The sequence below is a fragment of the Chiloscyllium plagiosum genome, chromosome 3 (genome assembly GCF_004010195.1).
Source record: "Chiloscyllium plagiosum isolate BGI_BamShark_2017 chromosome 3, ASM401019v2, whole genome shotgun sequence".
Taxonomy (NCBI): domain Eukaryota; kingdom Metazoa; phylum Chordata; class Chondrichthyes; order Orectolobiformes; family Hemiscylliidae; genus Chiloscyllium; species Chiloscyllium plagiosum.
Genome location: NC_057712.1, coordinates 99,609,081 through 99,631,591, shown reverse-complemented (window position 1 = coordinate 99,631,591; position 22,511 = coordinate 99,609,081). Strand labels below are relative to the sequence as shown.

Below are 22,511 nucleotides of genomic sequence, written 5' to 3'. Positions count from 1 at the left end.
TCTGAGTAAAGAACCTGCCTCTGACATCTGTCTTAAATCTAACACCCCTTAGTTTGTAGTTATGCCCCCTTGTACAAGCTGACATCATCATCCTAGGAAAAAGACTTTCACTGTCTACCCTATCTAATCCTAATATCATCTTGTATGTTTCTATCAAATCCCCTCTTAGCCTTCTTCTTTACAATGAGAGAAGACCCAAGTCTCTCAGCCTTTCCTCATAAAACCTTCCCTCCAAACCAGGCAACATCCTGGTAAATCTTCTCTGTACCTTTTCCAATGCTTCTTCATCCTTCCTGTAATGGGGCGATCAGAACTGTACACAATATTCCAAGTGCGGCTGCACCAGCGTTTTGTATAGTTGCAGCATGACATTACAGCTCTGGAACACAATCCCTCGACCAATAAAACGTAACACACCTTATGCTGCCTTAACAGCACTATCAACCTGGGTGACAACTTTCAGGGATCTATGTAAGATCCCTCTGCACACCCACACTACCAAGAATGTTTACATTGACCCAGTATTCTGCCTTCCTGTTATTCTTCCCATCTGTTATTCTTCCCAAATTGAATCATCTCACATTTAGCTGCATTGAACTCCATTTGCTACCTCTCATCCCAATTCTGCAGTTTATCCAAGTCCCCCTACAACCTGCAACATTCTTCCACACTGTCCATAACTCCACCAACTTTAGTGTCATCTGCAAACTTACTAACCCATCCACCTATGCCTGCGTCTAAGTCACTTAATAAATGACAAGCAGCAGTGGTCCAGAAACAGACCCTTGTGGCACACCTCCTTGTGGCACACCACTAGTAACCGGACTCCAGGCTGAATATTTTCCATCAACCACCACTTGTTGCCGCCTTACAGAAAGCCAGTTTCTAATCCAAACTGCTAAATCACCCTCAATCCCGTGCCTCTGCATTTTCTCCAACAGCCTACCATGTGGAACCTTATCAAAGGCCTTACCGAAGTCCATATATGCCACAACAACTGCCCTACCCTCATCCACATGCTTGGTCACCTTGTCAAAAAACTCCATGACGTTTGTGAGACACAACCTGCCCTTGATGAAACCATGTTGACTATCTGAAATCAAATTGTTGCTGGCTAGATGATTATAAATCCTATCTTTTAAAATCCTTTCCAAAACTTTTCCTACAGGGTCGTAGTCATGGGCGACTTCAACTTCCCAAATATTGATTGGAAGCTCTTTAGATCAAGTAGATTGGATGGGGCGGTGTTTGTGCAGTGTGTCCAGGAAGCTTTTCTAACGCAGTATGTAGATTGTCCAACCAGAGGGGAGGCCATATTGGATTTGGTACTCGGTAATGAACCGGGACAAGTGGTGGGCTTGTTAGTGGGTGAACATTTTGGTGATGGTGACCACAATTCTGTGACTTTCACCTTGGTTATGGAGAGAGATAGGTGCGCACAACAAGGTAGATTTTATAATTGGGGGAAGGGAAATTACGATGCTGTAAGGCAGGATTTGAGGAGCATACGTTGGGAGCATAGGCTGTCAGGGAAGGATGTGGTGGAAATGTGGAACTTTTTCAAAGAGCAGATACTACGTGTCCATGATATGTATGTACCTATCAGTCAGGAAAGAAATGGTCGTGTGAGGGAACCTTGGTTGACGAGGGAGGTTGAATGTCTTGTAAAGAGGAAGAAGGAGGCTTACATAAGGTTGAGGAAACAGGATTCAGACAGAAGTGGAGGGATATAGGATAGCCAGAAGGGACCTGAAGAAAGGGATTAGGGGAGCTAAGAGAGGGCATGAAAAATCTTTGGCGGGTAGAATCAAGGGTAACCCCAAGGCATTTTATGCGTATGTGAGAAACCTGAGAATGACGAGAACGAGGGTAGGTCCGATCAAGGACAGTAGTGGGAGACTGTGTATTGAGTCGGAAGAGATAGGAGAGGTCTTGAATGAGTACTTTTCTTCAGTATTTACGAATGAGAGGAACCGTATTGTTGAAGAGGAGCGTGTGAAACGGACTGGTAAGCTAGAGGAGATACTTGTTAGGAAGGAAGATGTGTTGGGTATTTTGAACAACTTGAGGATAGACAAGTCCCCTGGGCCTGATGGGATATATCCTAGGATTATGTGGGAAGTAAGAGAGGAAATTGCAGAGCCGTTGGCAATGATCTTTTCATCTTCACTGTCAATGGGGGTGGTACCAGGGGACTGGAGAGTGGCGAATGTTGTGCCCCTGTTCAAAAAAGGGAATAGGGATAACCCCGGGAATTACAGGCCAGTTAGTCTTACTTCGGTGGTAGGTAAAGTAATGGAAAGGGTACTGAGGGATAGGATTTATGAGTATCTGGAAAGACACTGCTTGATTAGGGACAGCCAGCAGGGATTTGTGAAGGGTAGGTCTTGCCTTACAAATCTTATTGAGGTTCTTTACTTAGCGAGTCGTGAGTTCATGGAATGCCCTGCCAGTAGCAGTGGTGGACTTCCCTCATTATGGGCATTTAAACGGGCATTGGATAGGCATATGGAGGATAGTGGGCTAGTGTAGGTTAGGTGGGCTTGGATCGGCGCAACATCGAGGGCCGAAGGGCCTGTACTGTGCTGTATTCTTCTATGTTCTATGTTCTATATTATAAATCAGAGAGCAAACTGAATTTTTGAAAGGGCCGGTGTATTCACTGGCAATTGAGTCCACTCTCCCAGAGTTATCACAAAATTTTGTAAGACATGCAAACTTCCCCAGTTTATCTGAATTTTCGATGCCTAGATTGATAGGTACACCATGATTCTGTTGCAAACAAGGAGCACTGTTTATTGCAAGTAATTATGCTCCAGTTACAGGCAAAGTATTATAAACTGTATAAAATACTGCTAATTAAGATCCTAACCCTGTTATAAACTCCCCCAACACACACATAGATTGACATGGAGGCAGGATAAATTATGCTATGGGCAGAGAGGAAAGACTGGAAGGATAGTTCAATAATGTTGCTTCCAGGTATTGTTGTTGAGATTATCTCTATGACTCTCCTACTGAACTCCTACTGTTTTATCCATCTTTCTCTGGTTGCTTCCACATGTTGGTAAAAGGCAAACTTTTGCTCGTTCACTTGTAAATGTCTCTGACTTATCAATTAAAAACCACAATATACAACAACTGTTGTATGAATGGAAAGATAGGCTTACAGTGAATTTTAACTGCAGAGAACAGAGGTACTGCTCCTGGTCTGGGGAAGAGAACATTTCTTTCTCCCTATAACTCATTCCTAACTCATAGCTGTTTGGTTACCTGAGAACCAATCACACACTGGACAGGTAAAAATGATTCCGTTCATCATAACTGGTTACTAGTCCATAGATCAATCACTATCTTACTGCCAGGTAAAAAAAAAGCTTCAGCAGTACAGCCTCTCAGCTCCAAATTAACTGCATCTGAAATTACTGCTTGTTCAAACAGTTTTTTTACACTACCTGACATGTGTGGCAGATTACTTGCAATCAAAACACAGCCAATCTTTCAAATACTGATTTTTTAAAACCAGTTCTCTCTCATTTTAGGTCACAATGTTCTACAAATCAAAGTAAAAAGACAGTCCTTATACAGAAAATATCAACTTTCATTAATGACCTCTCCAAATTGGTGGAAAAGAGCTGCTATGGATCTTTGAAATCAGAATTTATAAGACACGGAATTGTTATTGGAATTTTTGATGTGTATTCATTAGGTTTCTTACTGGCCAAGGAAGATTTATCGTGAAGTAAGCTAACTAAAGCTTGTGGGAAGCATAGACCAGAACGGCTAACAATAGCATCCTGAGAAAAAAAGCCACCCTATCTGTACTGAGATGTTTCCCCTCAATTTAGTACAGGAGCAGTGAAATCTTGCTTCAACTGTACAGGAGCTTGGTTGGATTGCACCTGGAGTACTGTGTGCAGTTTTGGTCTCCTGATCTCAGGAAGGATATTATTGCTATTGAGAGAGTCTAACAAAGGTTCATCAAACTTGCTTCCAGGATGACAAGGCTGTTCTATGAAGAGATGTTAGACCATTTCAAGGGAAGACAATTTCCTGACCGGCTGAATGGCCTTCTCCTGACTGTCTCAGCAACTCTGAATGTAGACTTTCCCTGCTCTTTTACAGAGTTGGACGAGGCAGTTTTCAGAGGAGAGATACAGAGAGAGAGATGTTGATGCTGCAAGCTTCTGCCGTTCTATGTTTCCATTCTCCCTCACGTGGCTTGTGGTATACTACAGCCAGTCCATCCAAGGGTTACTGTTCTGAGCTTTCCTGGACCCACAACTGGTGTCAATTGAAAAGCGAATCAAAAGACTGTTTCAGGGTAAAATTGCCTTCAAGACACACACACACATACACACACATACACACACACACACTCATTCACACACAGACACACACACATATACACACGTACCCACACACAGACAGACACACACACACACAAGCACATACACAGAAATGCACATGCACACACACAAACACCCACACGTACACATACACATGCACACACATACAAATACACTCACACACACTTATACACACACATATACACACACTGCAACTTTGCAGATACAAGTCATAATGTGACCCAAAGATCTTCTTACACAGACTCTGAGGAAAGGTTAGACAGGTTGGGTCTGTATTCATCGGTATTTAAAGAATTGAGTGATAACCTCACGGAAATATATATCTAAGTTTCTATTCCCAGAGATGAGAAGAATTGTGGGCATTAGAAATCAATTGGGTGAGTGTCTAGAAATAAGGTTCTTGCCACCGAGATAAATTTTGACAATTCTCTCTCCTCAGATGGTGAGTTGACCTTCCCAACTATCAGCTGCTGAGAACCTAAAATACATCAATTTGTACCTCATTAACTGCACAACTAAGTGGAATTAACTTCAAATTGCACAAGTGCAATACTGAATATGTCAGATACTCGATCACACAGTAAGCATGTACCTGATCTTCAGCCTCTATTCAAATTCGCTCTTCTCCATCTCTGATCCAATAGATAAGCATTCGGTTGTTCAACCTTCACACATCAGATAACCCTCTAATTTCAAGAAAATAAAACAAAGGACAGCAGATGCTGAAAATCTAAAATAAGAACAGAAATTGCTGGAGAAATTCAGCAGGTCTGGCATCATCTGTGCAAGCAAGCAGAGTTAATGTCTTAAGTCCAGTGACTCTGATGCAGAATTGATAGTAAATGGGAAAAGGTGATATATATGCTGAAGACAGTGGGGGTGGGGGCATTGTGTTGGGCAGTGGGGGATGTGGGATTTGTATGGGGAATGAATGGATAGGTGGAGATGGAGCCCAGAGAAAGAGAAAGACAGTTGGGTAGACAAAGGGATGGCTTATAGTCAGCTGGTTTGGTATTAGTATGGAAAACCATCTTGAAATATCTCCACAGAGGCTGGTATCCCATCATCAAGTCACCCTTTATTTACACATGGAAATTCCTTGACTGCTGTCAGAGTGAAGAGAGCCTCTGACACTCCTGTTTATCTCTGTCAGCCAGGGCTCACAGGTTGGACCAGATTAACAGCCTTGATCAGGGAACTCATTCTATAAGGTCTGGCTGACTTTATTACAATTGCTACACATATCTGAACTATTTCCTGTGCATTTACATCCTTTGTTTAAATAAGGTAACTAATACTCTACACAATACATTAGATGTGGTTGCACTAATGCCCTATGCAGCTTAAGCATGACTTGCCTATACTTATATTCAATTCTCATCCCAATAATTGATAACATTCTATTAGCTCTTCTAATTCTTTGCTGTACCCGCATGTTAACCTTTTGTGATTCATGTACTCAGACACCCAACTCTATCTGCATATCAGAACATTGTATTCTTTCTACATTTAGAGAATAAACTTTGTGTTTATTCTGCTGCCAGTATGGACAATTTCACATTTTCTCATCTTATATTCTATTTGCCATATCTTTGCTTATTCACTTCATATATCTGTATTCCTTTGTAGTTTCCTTTTGTGCTCCCCACAATTTAGCAACCATGCTTTCTGTGGCATCATTCAAGCTATTTATATAAACTGTTAAAACTACATTTGTTACATCTTACATGCCAGAGAATGACCCATTATAGCTACTCTCTGTTTCCCCAATTAGAGAGAAGATCTTCTATCTATGGCCGATACGTTACCTATGGAAGCATGAGCTTTTATCTTCTGCAATAATCTTGAATATGGTGCTGCGTCAAATATCTTCGGAAATCCAAGTACAGTACATCTCATGGTTCCATTTAATCCATAGCAATGTTACTTTTACAATGAACTCCAATAGATTGGCAAAATATGATTTCCCTTCCACAGTACCATGCCAACTCTGCCTGATTACCTTGAATTTTTTCAAGTACCCTGTTATAATCCCTGTAATGATAGTTTCTAATATATTCCATATTACAGATGATAAGCTAATTAGCCTTTAATTTTCTACTTTCTGCATTTCTCCCTTTTTGAAGATAAGAATTACAAAGCAATTATTGACTTGTACAGGTGGCAAGGGAAACTCTCGTTTTGTTTGACAAGACTATTTGATGTGGTTTCAAAAGAAACTTCAAGCATATTAAGATATGACACAGACAGTAATTAGAGTAATTTTCATGTCAATAGGCCACCCATCCATCTCGATTAGCTAATATCTGCACTTCGCTTATACAGCATTAGATACAATTATGAATCTTAGATGCAAACCCTTATTGTTTATTATATACACTAACAATATCAATGAAAATGTGGGGGGAGTGTTATGCCAATTTGCAGAGAACACCAAGATGGGTAGAGTGGTTAATAGCAAAGAAGATGTTGTAGGTTACAGGAAGATATAGGTGGGTTGGTTAGATAAGCAGACCAGTGGCAGATGGTATTTAATCCTGATAAGTATGAGATGATCCACTTTGGAAGAAGAAATAAGATGAGGGGGTATTTAATAAGTGGCAGGACACTGGGTAGACTAGAGGAACAGAGGGATCTTGGGGTAATTATTCACAGATACCTGAAGTTGGCAGAGCATGTGATTGGGATAGTTAAGAAGACATATTGGGCACTTGCTTTCATCAGTCATGGTATAGAGAATAAGAGCAAGGATGTAATGTTGGAGTTATACAGATTGTTGGTTAGGCCACAGCTAGAGTTCTGTGGATAGTTCTGGTCACCTCACTACAGGAAGGATGTGATAGCACTGCATTGGGTGTGGAGGAGGTTCACCAGAATGTTGGTTGGGGTGGAGAAATTGAGCTACAAGGAGACGGCAGATAGGCTTGGATTATTTTCGGAGCCATGAGGTGCTGAGGGAGGACATGATTAAGATGTATAAGAATATGAGGGGCATGGACAGAGTGAATAGAGAACAACTGTTCCCCTTGGTTGAGGGGTCATCACAAGACAACATAGTTTGAGGGTAAGGAGCAGGGGATTCCGAGGGGATTTGGGAAAATGTCTTTTTCATTCAGCACTGCCTGGGAAGGTAGTGGAGGCTGGAAACCTTACAACCTTTAATTAATATTTGGATGAATACTTCAAACATTATAACATACAAGAGTATTGGACAAGTGCAGGAAATTGGGATTAGCACACTTTTAGTGGTAGTTATGTCGGAGCAGATTCAATAGGTCGAAGGAGTTTTTCTGCACTGTATAAGTCAAGAAGGTGAATTAGAATTGCTGTGCTAACGGTCAGAGAACATTCATAATTGTCGCATTTGATCCACAGGCTGAGATTAGAAATAAATTTCTTAATCCTCATGTTCATACTTTTTACTGACAGATCCTTGATGACTGTTTCTCACAGGTTACATTGTTTTAAAGCAGAGAAACAATCCGTCCAGCTCAACAGCTCTACACTATTTTCCGAAGCCTGTTGCCATCTTATTTTCTTTAACTTGTCAACAAGCATACCCTACTTTTCATTTCTTCTTCATGTTGCTGAAACTACTGTCATAGAACATTACAGCACAATACAGGTCCTTCGGCCCTTGATGTTGCGCCAACCTGTGAAACCAATCTGAAGCCCATCTAACCTACACTATTCCATTTTCATCCATATTTTATCCAATGACCATTTAAATCCCCCTAAAGTTGGCGAGTCTACTGCTGTTGCAGGCAGTGCGTTCCACATCCCTACTACTCTCTGAATAAAGAAACCACTTCTGACATCTGTCCTATGTCTATCACCCCTCAATTTAAAGCTATGTCCCCTCATGCTAGCCACCACCATCCAAGGAGAAAGGCTTTCACTGTCCACCCTATCTAACCCTCTGATTCACTTATATGTCTCAATTACGTCACCTCTCAACCTGCTTCTCTCATTCGAAAACAGCCTCAATTTCCTCAGCCTCTCCTAATAAGACCTTCCCTACAAACCAGGGAACATCCTAACAAATCTCCTCTGAACTCTTTCCAAAGCTTCCACATCCTTCCTATAATGCAGTGACCAGAATTGTACACAATACTCCAAATGTGGCTGCACCAGAGTTTTGTACAGTTGCAACATGACCTCATGACTCCGAAACTCAATCCCTCTACCAATAAAACTGAATACACCATAGGCTTTCTTAACAATCTTATCAAACTGGGTGGCAGCTTTCAGGGATCTATGTACATGAACATCGAGATCTCTCTGCTTATCTACATTACCAAGAATCTTACCATTAGCCCAATACTCTTTATTCCTGTTGCTCCTTCCAAAGTGAATCACCTCACACTTTTCCATATTAAGTTCCATTTGCCATCTCTTGGTCCAGCTCTGCAGCTTATCTATGTCCATCTGTAACTTGCAACATCCTTCGGCACTATCTACAACTTCACTGACCTTAGTGTCATCCACAAATTTACTAACCCATCCTTCTGCGCCCTCATCCAGGTCATTTTTAAAAATGACAAACAGCTGTGGACCCAAAAACAGGTCCTTGCACTACACCACTAGTAACTTAACTCCAGGATGAACATTTCCTATCAACCACCACCCTCTGCCTTCTTTCAGCTAGCCAATGTTTGATCCAAACAGCTAAATCACTCTCAATCCCATGCCTCCGCATTTTGTGCAATAGCCTACCATGGGGAACCTGATCAAATGCCTTATTGAAATCTATATACACCGCATCAACCGCTTTACCCTCATACACCTGTTTGGTCACCTTGTCAAAGAACTCAATAAGATTTGTGAGACATGACTTACCCTTCACAAAACCATGTTGACTATCCCTCATCGATTTATTCCTATCGAGATGATTATAAATTCTATCTCTTATAACCCTTTCCAACACTTTACCCACAACTGAAATAAGACTGACTGGTCTATAATTACCAGGGTTGTCTCTACTCTCCTTCTTGAACAAGGGGACAATAGTTGCTATCCTCCGGTCTTCCGGCACTATTCCTGTAGACAATGACAACATAAAGATCAAAGCCAAAGGCTTAGGATAAATCCTATCCAGCCCAGGGGACTTATCTATTTTCACACTTTCCAGAATTGCTAATATCTCCTCTTTGTGCACCTCAATCGTATCTCGTCTAGTAGCCTGTAACTCAATATTCTCCTCAACAACATTGTCTTTTTTCAGTGTAAATACTGACAAAAAAATATTCATTTAGCACTTCTGCTATCTCCTCGGACTCCACGCACAACTTCTCACTACTATCCTTGAGTGCCCTAATCTTTCTCTAGTCATTCTTTTATTTCTGACATATCTATAGAAAACTTTAGGGTTTTCCTTGATCCTATCCGCCAATGACTTCTCAGGTCCCCTCCTGGCTCTTCTTAGATCTCTCTTGAGGTCTTTCCTGGCTAAGTTGTAACTCTCGAGTGCCCAAACTGAGCCTTCATGTCTCATCCTAACTTAAGCCTTCTTCTTCCTCTTGACAAGAGCTTCAACTTCTTTCGTAAAACATGGTTCCCTCACTCGACCACTTCTTCCCTGCCCGACAGGTACATATTTATCAAGGACACGCAGTAGTTGTTCCTTGAATAAGCTTCACATTTCAATTGTGCCCATTCCCTGCAGTATCCTTCCCCATCCTATGCATCCTAAAAAAGAATGACTGTCTTCATGCATTTTCTTACTTTTCTTATTAAATTCATTTCTTTTGGTTATGTTTTTACATTGATCAAGGTCAAGATGTTAGTATCCTCATACCAGGAATAGAATAAATCAAATGCAGGTAAAACTCTTCTTGCTCAGCCACAAACTGTACTTCAGCTAAACCTCAGAATTATAACTGATCTATAGATCAGCAACCTCTGGGAACTGAAAGGAGATTATCCAATTTCTGTTTCTTAAAAACCTTCCAACACAGAGATAAAATAATATCACCTGTAGGACGGGTCAAATTCTAAATCCATTCACCGTAAATAAAAGTACAGTTTGGAACTCCCTTGGGAAATGAGGGTATCATCGGGAAAGGAGAAAAATTAAGGAATTGAGACAAAAAAAGATAAAGTCATACCAACATAATATCTGAATGTCTCCAGTTCCCCTAGGTGAGCATTCTTTAGCTGTGTTTTTGTTTAAATCTCAGTTTCAAAATGCATTCTGTCGGTGAGATACTAGATAATAATGGACACATTAGCTTCAAGAAACAGGTAGAAAATCACTCCATGTAGGGAAAAGTCAAAACCATGATGGAAGTATAAGAAAAGGTTATGTAAATATTATATATGGTTTTACTTTGCTTGAGGGCTGGAATAGAAATACAATGTATCATTTCAATGAAGGAAGGTGTGCAGTACAGAAAAAGTTGTGAGTATACCTGGTCTGAATTGAAAAGCATTACTTAACAAAATTGGAACTCCAATTACTTTCCCAGCTGCTGTGCTGATTTGATACCACTGTGGTGTTCAGCTTTCAAGTATTAGCTTCTCTGTTTTAGGGATGAAACCATTTACACAGTTGATGCACTATCACAGGAATTGGCACTAGGATTTTCACAATCCGAAGCACTGAAAACAATGGCTAAACTGAGGAATGAAAAGAACTTAACCTTTGCTCATTCATATCACACATGAGTCACATAGGTCATGTTGGCATATGAGGCATCGTGATAAAAAAACTCCTGAATATCCTGCTCGCCTGGGGGCAGGGAAGAGTTTCTGTTGAGATCAAAGAAAAATCTTTGACCTTTGAATTTTAATTGTCCCAGTTTAAATGCTGATGGTGATATTCTGCCTCATTTCTCAATCATACTTTTCAACATATTTCATTCTGTCTCCCTAGTTCAAAGTTTAGTAGCTGACCTCTCTCAGAGGTTGGAAAAGTTTGATCGGCTAAACTGCTCCATTGACAAAAAAAGCCATTGTACAGGCCAAATTGATTGGATGAAAAACACTATTTACTTTTAAAAACTTAGCAATCAGATAAAGTAACATAAAGGTTTTGTGATTTATGCATAGGATACTCATCTCAATAAAAAAAGAACCAATATGAGCCAATACACTGTCGATCAAAGGTGGAAAAATACATTAGAGAAACCAAAATCTCTGATTTCTGCACTTTCTCAGAGCGTTAACGCAACATGGGCACAAGCTTCTGTAAATTTTTGTGACTCCACCCCAGTTGTCTCCCCCAAAAGATGTTTTTCAACACTTGTTATACAAATAAAGACTTCCCTTCATGGTATGTCAGGGTGGTGTGCAGCTTGGAGGGGAACCTGCAGGTGACGGTGCTGCTATGTGTCTGCTGCCCTTATCAATTTAGGTTATAAAGTCATAGGTTTGGAATGTACTGTCTAAGGAGCCTCGGTGATTTGTTGTGATGGAGCTTGCGGATGGTACACATTGATATAGCAGATGAAGCAGGTTGGGCGTGGGACATTAGCTAAAGGAACTACTACAACGATATCCCAGAACTGAAATCATTGATTGATAAGATGACTGCATGGCTGGAGGAGATTATAACATCAGGGACAAACAACACTATGGAGGAATTTAGAATCTCGGGTTTAAAATTGAGGCATTGCCAGAGCAGAAAACAATTTAGAGCCGAATTGCCAATTTTTGGAATGAACCAGGTGCAGATTGTTTGGTATCACCTGGTTTTAACCAAAGAACATGAAAATGTCACTTTTGCTTATTATTGTGAGGCCAGAAGGAGGAACAATGGCTATCAGGCTCCATACATAGAGCCTGTTTCACATTGGGCCTTCATCCCGCTTCTCATGAATGTGCTTCCTTGCCTCTCAGCGCTTTTCCAGCAACACATTTTCAGCTCTGATCTCCAGCATCTGCAGCCCTCAGTTTCTCCTCCCAGAGATTAGCCAGGCTGCCTGATATTGACATTTAAACTGAATGTTCTGGACTTTAACAATGTCAGTTTACAGAATTGAGTTAGCACTGCTGCCTCACATCGCCAGGGACCTAGGTTTGTTTCCCGCCTCGGGTGACTGTCTGTGTGGAGTTTGCACATTCTCTCCATGTCTGCGTGGGCTTCCTTCGGGTGCTCCGGTTTCTTCCCAGAATCCAAAGATGAGCAGGCTAGGTGAATTGGCCATGCTAAATTGCCCACATGTTAAGTGCATTAGTCAGGGTAAATATAGAATAGGGGAATGGGTCTGGATGGGCTACTTTTCGGAGTGTTAGTGTGGACTTATTATGCCGAAGGGCCTGTTTCCATACTGTAGGGAATCTATTCAAGAATTTATGGCCCAAATTCTTGAACCTACGTTTTAATGAATTCAGAAGTCATACTCCTGAACTTGACATCCAAATTTTTTGCACTTGAAGGAATGAAGGTGGGTTATAATTTGCACAACTGTGGTTCGCAGGGGCAAATGCATGTGTGAAAGTGCAGCTTCCTTCAGTCCAATATAACTGTCCTGCATGGGATATACAAACATGACATGTACATTTAGATCTTGTAGAATGTCAAAACTTAAAAGATTCTTTGGAAAGGTAGCCCAGACTTTGGGATAGATAAGGTTCCCTTTGAATATGGCTTCAGGATAGCACTTGAAAAGGTAAGGTGCCCTTTTGGAGCTTTTGCAATTGGTAAAGGTATGCATTTATGTAAAAAGTATATAAACTCTTTGGAAGTTACAATTTCATTGGAAACAGCAAAGGGTCAACTGGTCAATACATTGAACATTAAATATACTGTTAAAACTACCTGCAGCTTTAAAACAAATCAGTGCTTCCTGTTACACTAGCTAGGGGTAATCCTGAGGGTTATTGTTATAAGATGTCTGCTGCATGACTGACCTCACAACCTACCATTATCACAGAAGGGCTGCCTGTCATTTCAGTTTGATTGATGGCTACAAGTGCTCATAAACACTTGAAAGTGCTATCATGAACACATATGCTTACTTTTATAAACAGTTAAAAGAAGTTAAATACAGCAAATTGCTTTCTATATCAATAAGACTTTATCAATAGATACATAGACGTTTATTTAAACTCAACGTGGGCCCTGTGATATGGTGCAACTGGATAATTTGTGAGTTTACATAGAGAGAACAAGGATGACTCCTCATCAATCCCACCACAACTCCCTTCCACCTCCAACACTCCCTATATGGCGCTGCCTAACAATCTGGAGTTTGCTGAGACCAGTGAGACGCCTCTGGAGCTAGGGCCTGCAATTCACTCGAAATTAACAACTGAGGATAGTGGGTCAATTCTGGGCCACTCGGTCACTGGCCTCTTTAGCTTCATCAGATTGCACAACATTTACAGGCTCTCGCATATTACAATATTGAATCCATTGATATGAACATTACACCATATAATGTTTTATGTATTGATATAAACAAGTTGTAAACTAAGCTCCACCATTATTAATCCCATTCCCCCCCACCATTATTATGTTTCTACAATACACCTAAATTGAATCTTTTCAGCCTCTAATTTAATTCTGCATGTTATCATCCAATATTTGATTACCAGATTTTCTGTGCACATCTATCTAAATCTATTTATTACAGCTACTTGCTCCTGTCAATTCACTTCAACTTTAAACAGCTTATTTGGTCTGAATGTGGGATTTGTTCCACACGGATCTTTTCAGGTTGCATACACTTGTCAATCACTCTTGTTTCTGAAGCATACGGACCTCAGATTAACAAAGAGCCAAATTGACCTTATCACTGAGTGAAGCCCTTCTCACCTGTACTGCTGCTAGTAACTCAATAGAGGGAAACTATTCAGCATGTGAGAAGGAAAAGTTCTTTGAATGGTCTTTGAAATTCTTTTGTTGGAGTACAAATTATTTTCTTCCTTCAAATTTTCCATCGGTGTTGGATTTGCTTTGAAGTTTATGAGTTAGACGATGGAAGAAATGTTAAGTGTGATGAGAGAAACAGCTGAACCAGAAGGCAAGCTGACTGTGCAGCAACTCTTTCCAAAAATTCTGTAGAACAGGAAGGGGGCCCTGAAATTCCTTGGACCATGACTCCACCTGTGGTGCCAAGACTGGTCACACTGGTGTTGGCTTCCATTGATCCCATTGGAGAATGAAGAGGTGATGTGACATGATGTGTTCCTTTTCACACTTTCCCTTATGCCTTCCTTTACAGATTGAGAAATGGGTTCTAACCAGAATTATAGAATGTGTAGAAGCACGCCATTAGGCCCATCGGGTTGACACCAACCCTCTGAAGAGCATCCCACCCAGACCCAGCCTCCTACCCTATCCCTCTAATTCTGTATTTCCCATGGCTAATCCAGCTAACCTACACATCCCTGTACACTATGGGCCATTTATCCTGGCAGACACAGGGAGAATGTGCATACTCCACACTGTCACCCGAAGGGGGAATCAAACACATGTCCTGCCACTGTGAGGCAGCAGTGCTAACCAATAAATCACTGAGCTGCCCTAACTAGGCACTCTGTCTCCTGCTGTGAAATATATCTGCATTGAAATATCAAATACATTTTAAAATCTTACTGTCCTTCAGCGGTTCCAACCTTAGTCTCAGCATAGTCCCCCAGATTCGCTTCACTTACTATTCAGTCCACTGACAGACCTCACTCTATTCAGTGTCAATGATATTGTTTAGGGTACATCAAGTCCCATCTCCAAAATAAGCCAGTGGAAGCTCCATGGGTGAAATGTGATACAGATAGTGCTACAAAACAGATGAGATTGCTTTTACAGCTTGTGAAATGACATGCTCAGTTTTGTTGTTGAAGTCAGTAGAATTGAATTTCACACAGTGAATCCAACAGACAACTGATGTGACATTACTTCTTTTGAATCACTGCCACTGTGTAGTTTCTCCCATTCTCGATGTTAGTTGGGGAGCTGGAGTGTCTAAAAATCAGACAAAAACTTCTGATGTGATCATACTGGAGTTATGAAAGGATGTACCAGAAGGAACAAGGAGACTCCAGCCCAGGATCTGTAAAGTGTCTCACAATTATCAGTATGAGCGCCACCTAATAGTGAGCCACTACACCCAAAAGGAAAATATTCCAAATGTCATGTCAATTTTATGTTATTGCAGTTAGTTCTCTGCTGTGAGCAATGTGAATAGCACAGCACATCATGGACTGTTTGAGAGTGTAGTGGAGACATTTCCTGCTGGAGCATGTTGAGGGAATTGAGCTGTTATCTGAAAAGGAGGAATGTGCAGTGTTATCGGGAGAAGTTGAAAGCGTGGAATTAAGACACTTACCCATTCAGGGAGCTGGTGCAGACATAGTGGGCTGAATGGCCTCCTTTTACACTATAACAATTCTATGATTCTTTCCTAAGCCTTAAAAAGCAGAAAATATGGGACAGGAACTTCAACATAGGTGGATAAGAGAGCCACAATGAGTTTTTAACACATTGTTGAATTCTTCTGGATGCAGACCAGATTGGCAAGGCATTAAATATTACCTATTCCTATCGCCACTGGAGGCATTAACAGTAAAATAGAGAGAGAGAGAGAGAGAGAGAGGGAGGCTAGAGTCACATGGAGGCTGGAGGAGCTTAGTTTGTCAGGTTCTCTTCCCCAAAGAATCTGTTTAAACCAGTTTGTTTTAACAACAATTTGACAGCTTCAGTCATATATTTTTTTCTCTCTGACACTGGTCTATGAATGACCAGATATACTTAATTTAGATTTACAACCTGCCCTCTTAAGTTCTGAACTCTTGATGTTTGGATTGCAAATTAATTCTTGTTTCTTGAGGGATATTGTTGGTAGCAAAAGAATTGAGTTGTGGAATTGAATCCCAATGAAAACTGAGGTGAGGAGATTTCTTTTCTCAGATGATTGTGTGTCATTGGGACACTCTTCCCCCCAGGGACAGTAAAAGTGGGGATTTTAAGTCTGGAGTAGGTAGATTCTTCACTATCAGTGATTGAGTCAGCCATGATCATATTAAATGGTAGAGAGACCAAATGGGCTGCTCCTGTTTCCTATTAACATGCCTAAAACAATCAAAGATTATAGTTTCCCCCTTACCATGTTTTGCTGGAGGAATTCAATACCTATTTAATGCAGAGCATCAGTGAAACAGTTTGTCTGGAGGTAGTAGGTGAAGTCAAGATGAGAGGACAAGCAGTTGCTTGAGTTTGATTCGGGATGGATAGATAACATTGGAATCATGACAACATCCCATCACTCTGAACAATAAAGACACTGGGAGGAGCAGGACATTGACTGCCCCATTTCGGATGTGTGTTACTGGTTGCCATAAATATTGAAGAGACAGTTGAAGGTTACTGGGTGGAGTTGTTCCTGGGTGGAGAATCCCACTGGCAGTTTTGGTAAGCAGTTGTTGCAAACCAACAGTGATAGAGTAGTGACCAGTGCTGAATTATCTTCTTCAATACACACGTTTAAACAAAGCTTGTACAAGATGACATTAAGTTTGCATGTTTTCAATTTAATGTGTGTATGTTTTCAGGGCAAATAAGTGAGAAGGAGGGAAGACATGGAGTTGGATGGTTCTAGCCATAAGCACCATGAATTTATATAGTGCCATCAATTAATAAAATATCCCAAGTTGCTTTACATTTTTTAAAAAATATGACAGAAAGCCATATAATTTGATATCAGCTCAGACACTATCAAGTTTGGTCAAAGAAATAGATTATATGTTTCAGGCACTTGAATAAACTACAGCAGGGACCACCAAGAATTGGACAATTAACACCAGAGGTGTCTTAATGAGATGGTCCAAATCCATGGCCCCAAAATGGCAAGCAACACCAACATCCTCTGCCCACCAACTTGCCCAGCATTTGAGGGATTGACGATTCACAACCAACTCCAATAGATATTGTTTGTATACCCAACACCAAATTCTTGAAGCAACCCCTCCATGCAGGATGTTATCAGGCAGGGCACTCCCAGGAGGACAATGGAAGTGCTATATGATGTCCTCAAAACATCCCTCAAGAGGTCGACAATCCCTGCCAATTCATGGGGACTCCTGACTTGTGACTGAACAAATTGAAGAACACCCATTTGTGAAGTTACCAAACTGACTGAGGCTTTTTCAGGACCTCAAAGACCTAGCAAATCAAGACTAGGCATCCGTGAGTCTCTGTTGGCCTTCAGCAGCAGGAGAATAGTACTTCAGCACAATCTGCAATCTTATGGCCCGGCAAATCTCCTCTCAACCACTACCATCAAGGCAGGCAATCAACCTTGGTTCAATGGAGAGTGCAGGAGGGCATGCCAGGAGCAGCACCAGGCAATCCTAAAAATGAGGCGCTAAGCTGGTGAAGCCACCAAACAGGACTACATGCATGTCAAACAGAATAAGCAGCAAATGATAGACCGAGCTAAACAATCCCACAATCTTTGGATCAGATATAAGCTCTGTAGTCCTGCCACATTCAGTTGGGAATGGTGGTGGACAATTAAACAATTCAATGGAGGAGGAGGCTCCACAAATATCCCCACCCTCAATGATGGAAGAGCCCAGCACATCAGTGCAAAATAAAAGGCTGAAGCATCTGCAGCAATCTTTAAACAGAAATGTTGAGTGGATGATCCATCTTGGCCTCCTCCAATGTTCCCCAGCATGACAGATACCAGTCGTCACATCATTTGATACACTCCATGATATCAAGAAATGGTTGGAGACATTAGATTCGACAAAGGCTATGGGCCCTGACAACATTCCAGCAATGGTGTTGAAGGCTTATGCTCTAGAACTCGCTGCTTCCCAAGCCAAGCTCTTCCAGTACAGTTACAACACTGGCATCCACCCAACAATGTGGAAAATTGTCCAGGTTTGTCTTGAACACAAAGGGTAGGACAAATACAACCCAGCCAATTATTATTCCATCAGTCTACACATGACCATGACTGAGGTGATGATCGAGAGCAGACTTATGGAACGATAATGATAAGCAATAAACTGCTCAGTGACACCCAGTTTGGGTTCCACCTGGCAACTCAGCTCCTGATCTCATTTCAACCTTGGTTCATACATGAACAAAAGAGCTAAATTCCAGAGGTGAGCTGTATATGACAGCCCTTGACATCAAGGCTGCATTCGAGCAAAAGTAGCAATAAGGATCTCTGGTTAAACTGTAACCAATGGATATCAGGTGCTAACTCTCTGCTGGTTGGAGTCATATCTGACACATAGGAAGATGGTTGTGGTCATTGGAAGTCAGACATCTCAGCTCCAGGACATCTCTGCTGGAATTCTTCAGGGTAAATATGTCGGTCTAACCATCTTCAGCTGATTCATCAATAACTGTCCTTCCATCATTCAGAAATGGGGATCTTTATTGATGATTGCACAATGTGTGGCACCATTCACAATGCCTCAGATACTGAACCACTGCATGTTTCAAATATAGAACATAGAACATAGAAAAGTACAGCACAGAACAGGCCCTTTGGCCCACAATGTTGTGCCGAGGGTTAATCCTAATGTAAAATAAAATAACCTAACCTACGCACACCTCAACTCACTGCTATCCATGTGCATATCCAGCAATCGCTTAAATGTCCCTAATGACTCTGCTTCCACCACCACCGCTGGTAACACATTCCATACATTTACAACTCTCTGCGTAAAGAAACTTCCTCTGACGTCCCCTCTATACCTTTCTCCTAATATCTTAAAACTATGACCCCTTACAGCAGTCAATCCTGCCCTGGGGAAAAGTCTCTGGCTATTGACTCTCTCCATTCCCTCTCATTATCTTGTATACCTCGATCAGGTCACCTCTCTTCGTCCTACAGAGCTTCCAGAGAGAAAAGTCCGAGCTTATTCAAACTCTCTTCATAAGGCAGATTTGGACAATATCCAGGCTTGGGCTGACAAGTGAACATCTCCGATAAAAGACAATCTTACCACTGTCTCTTGACATTCAATAACTTTACCATCACTGAATCCCCCATTGTCAATATCCTTGGGGTTACCATTTAACAAAAATTCACCACATAAATACAGTGGCTACATGAGTAGGTCAGAGGCTAGGAATACAATGGTGAGTAACTCACTCTCCAAAGCCAATTCACCATCTACAAGGTACAACTAAGGAGTGTGTTGGAATACTCCACATTTGCCTAGATGGATGCAGTGCCAACAACACCCAAGATGTTTGACCCAGGATAAAAGCAGCCCATTTGATTGGCACCACATCCATATGCATCCACTCCCTCTACTACAAATGCTCAGTTGCAGCTGTGTGTACTATTTACAAGATGCAGTGCAGAAAAGCACCAAAAATCCTTAGACAGCATCTTCCAAACTCACAACCACTTCCATCTAGACAGAGAAGGGTAGCAGATATATGGGAGTACAACCACATGCAAGTTCCTCTCCAAGCCACCTACCATTCTGACTTGGAAATATATCGCTGTTCCTTCAATGTTGCTGGGTCAAAATCCTGGAAGTCCCTCCCGAATAGCACTGTGGGGCTACTTAAAACACATGGATTGCAGCAGTTCAAGAAGGCAGTGCACCATCACCTTCTCAAGAGCAACTAGGGATAGTCAATAAGTGCTGGCCAACCAGAGGTGCCCACATCCCATGAGTGAATAAAAAAGCGATGAAGTGAGGTGCTGGAGGGAGTACACCAACCTCCTAATAACTCATCGACCCAGCCAACCATGCACCGCCTGCACCACAAATGGCAGAGATTGCAGATTACACACCAAACATATCAACCACCTCAGAACACTTCTAATCGGAATAGAAGGAAGTCATTCACAATCCATAGAGGCCGCTTAAAAGAGTGAAAGGAGGTGCAGTAAAGAGGCAGGGTGTATAGGGAGGGAAATTCAGAGCTGAGGGCCAAATCAACCAAAGCATGGCCTCCAATGATCGAGCAATTACAATTGGAAATGCAAAACACAGCAGAAGCAGAGGAGCATGAATGTCCTGGAGAGTTTGTTAGAGATTACAAAGATAGGGTGGGACAAGACCACAAAATGGTGTGGAAAGCAGGGATTAGAATGTAAAACTCAAGGCTTTACTTAACCGGGAGCTAATGTAGGTCAGTGAGCACAGGAGTGCTCAAGGATTGGGATCTGTTGTAAGGTTTCGATGAAACCAAATTAGCAGAAGAAACAAAGTGGAAGATGAGCCAGGATTGTACTGGAGTAGTTGACTCTAGAGGTAATAAAGGCATGAATTTGGCACAGTGCAGGGCAAATCTGGAGATTCATCTATCCTTGTTACCCCAAAGCTTCTACAAGCAAGGGAATCCAGCACCCTTTTCTCCTGTAGGTTAAAGAGTGGTCTTTTTCTGAGTCCTTCAGCTTGTGTCTGCTTTTATATGTTATGTGTCATCTTGATGTGTGAAGTGGTCTCAATTGTATCAGTGGTCAATTGGTACCACTTTCATTTTGACTCACAAGGTTGTCAGGCAAAGCTTCAATACAGCACCTGAGCAGAACCATCAAGGCTGACAGTGCAAGGCCATACTGAAGAAGTGCAACACTGTTGGAGATACCATCTTTCAGATGAAATATTAAATCAAGGCTACAACAGTTATCTAAGGTGGACATAAAATGATTGGTAGTATTTCTAAGAAGAGTTTTTGTTTAACTGGTGTCCTGTATTAGTTGTATATTAATTGCATTTACTTTTGTGCAGATGGTGGGCATTAACCGAACATTTATTTAAGCCCCTATATATATAGACAAAGAATAAAATTGTCTTCATTTGGTTGGTAGGTGTGTGCTTGGAATGTGTAAATCTGTAAGTCAATACAACTGAAGGAAAAGATTGCTTTCCACCAACCAACTGTTTTTGAATAGAACATTTGCCTAATATTTACTCTCAATCAATATAACAAAATAAATTACCATGTGGGATATCATTACATTTCTGATAGTGGAAGTTGCTGCATGCACATTGACAGTAATGTTTCTTACTATACCCGATGCCAGATGGTATCTAATCCCCTGATATCAGAGGCTGCCCCTGACTTACTGTGCCAAAACACCCTGACTGACCGGTGCACATGCAGTGTGCTTGCCTGATAAACTGCTGGAACATATTGCAAGTGTGAAGTTGGCAGAATACACTGATGTATAAAAAGATATCTATCTCCATGAATGAGGCAAAGCACTGCTGATTAGTATGGCATGGCAAGGAAAAGCAGGGACGAGGTGAGTAAACAAGTGAGCTGAGGCACAGGCTGGTTCAGTCTGTGAGCTGGATACCTCCTCCTGTGTAAAGCTGCACCCATTCAATGCTGGTCATCAGTGCACCCTGCAATGCAGGTCGATCTTTCTAAGTGGCCTGCTATTGGATTGGAGATGTGGCATGGTGATCCTGATGGTTTAGCAAACGTAGAATTATAAAATCCATGGATGAGGAGTGGGTGCCACTGGTGGCTATGGATCATGACCTGGAATAGTGTTTGGTGTTGAGCAACATGGAAGCTGGCCAGAGCCAATGGTGAGCTAATGTTGCCAGGTTCCTGCACCAATTTCCAGGTGGAGAATTCTGGAGATTGAATTTGTTTGGTGTGATTAAGATAGGAAGCTGAATATTAATGTGGGGAGTTGAAGCCTTGATAAGGCATTTAACAGTCTATAATCCCACATGAAACATGGTGAAAAACTTGCCTTGCCACTTAGCCAACTGGCAGTGGTTTGCTGCCAGTATTGCTATTGACTTCACTGATATCTCACATGATTTCGCCACAAATCCTACCGTAACCCACATGGCTCAGGATAAGATTCTGTCTAATGTTCCAAGAGTTAGCATACCTACATGAGGAACTGGAGCTTGTTTGTCTGTTATATATGGCATTGTAACATAGACAATGGGCTCCTGAAGTGACCAATAGATGTTTCAAACTGCTAGGCACATAGTCCAAGCTGTCACCACCTCCCTGAGTAATGGTTAAAGCTGCCATTGTTTTGTAATAGTGCCTCTGCCTCTAAGTCCCACTCTTGAGCACAAAATGTAAACTGACATTCCAGTGTAAAATTGACCAACTCTTGCACTGCAGGAGGTGTCATGTTTCAGAGGTAAAAACAATGACTGCAGATGCTGGAAACCAGATTCTGGATCAGTGGTGCTAGAAGAGCACAGCAATTCAGGCAGCATCCGAGGACAGGCAAA

General features: G+C 41.5%; 1 long non-coding RNA gene across 1 annotated transcript in view; it reads right to left on the bottom strand.

Annotated features, from left to right (window-relative positions):
* The window catches only part of LOC122548383, a 210,108-nt gene extending 195,145 nt beyond the window's left edge, over window positions 1–14,963 (bottom strand). Inside the window, exon 1 of the long non-coding RNA XR_006311221.1 lies at window positions 14,914–14,963. This is a non-coding gene — a long non-coding RNA (uncharacterized LOC122548383). The remainder of the gene's footprint in view (window positions 1–14,913) is intronic.
* Between the last annotated feature and the right edge of the window lie 7,548 nt (window positions 14,964–22,511).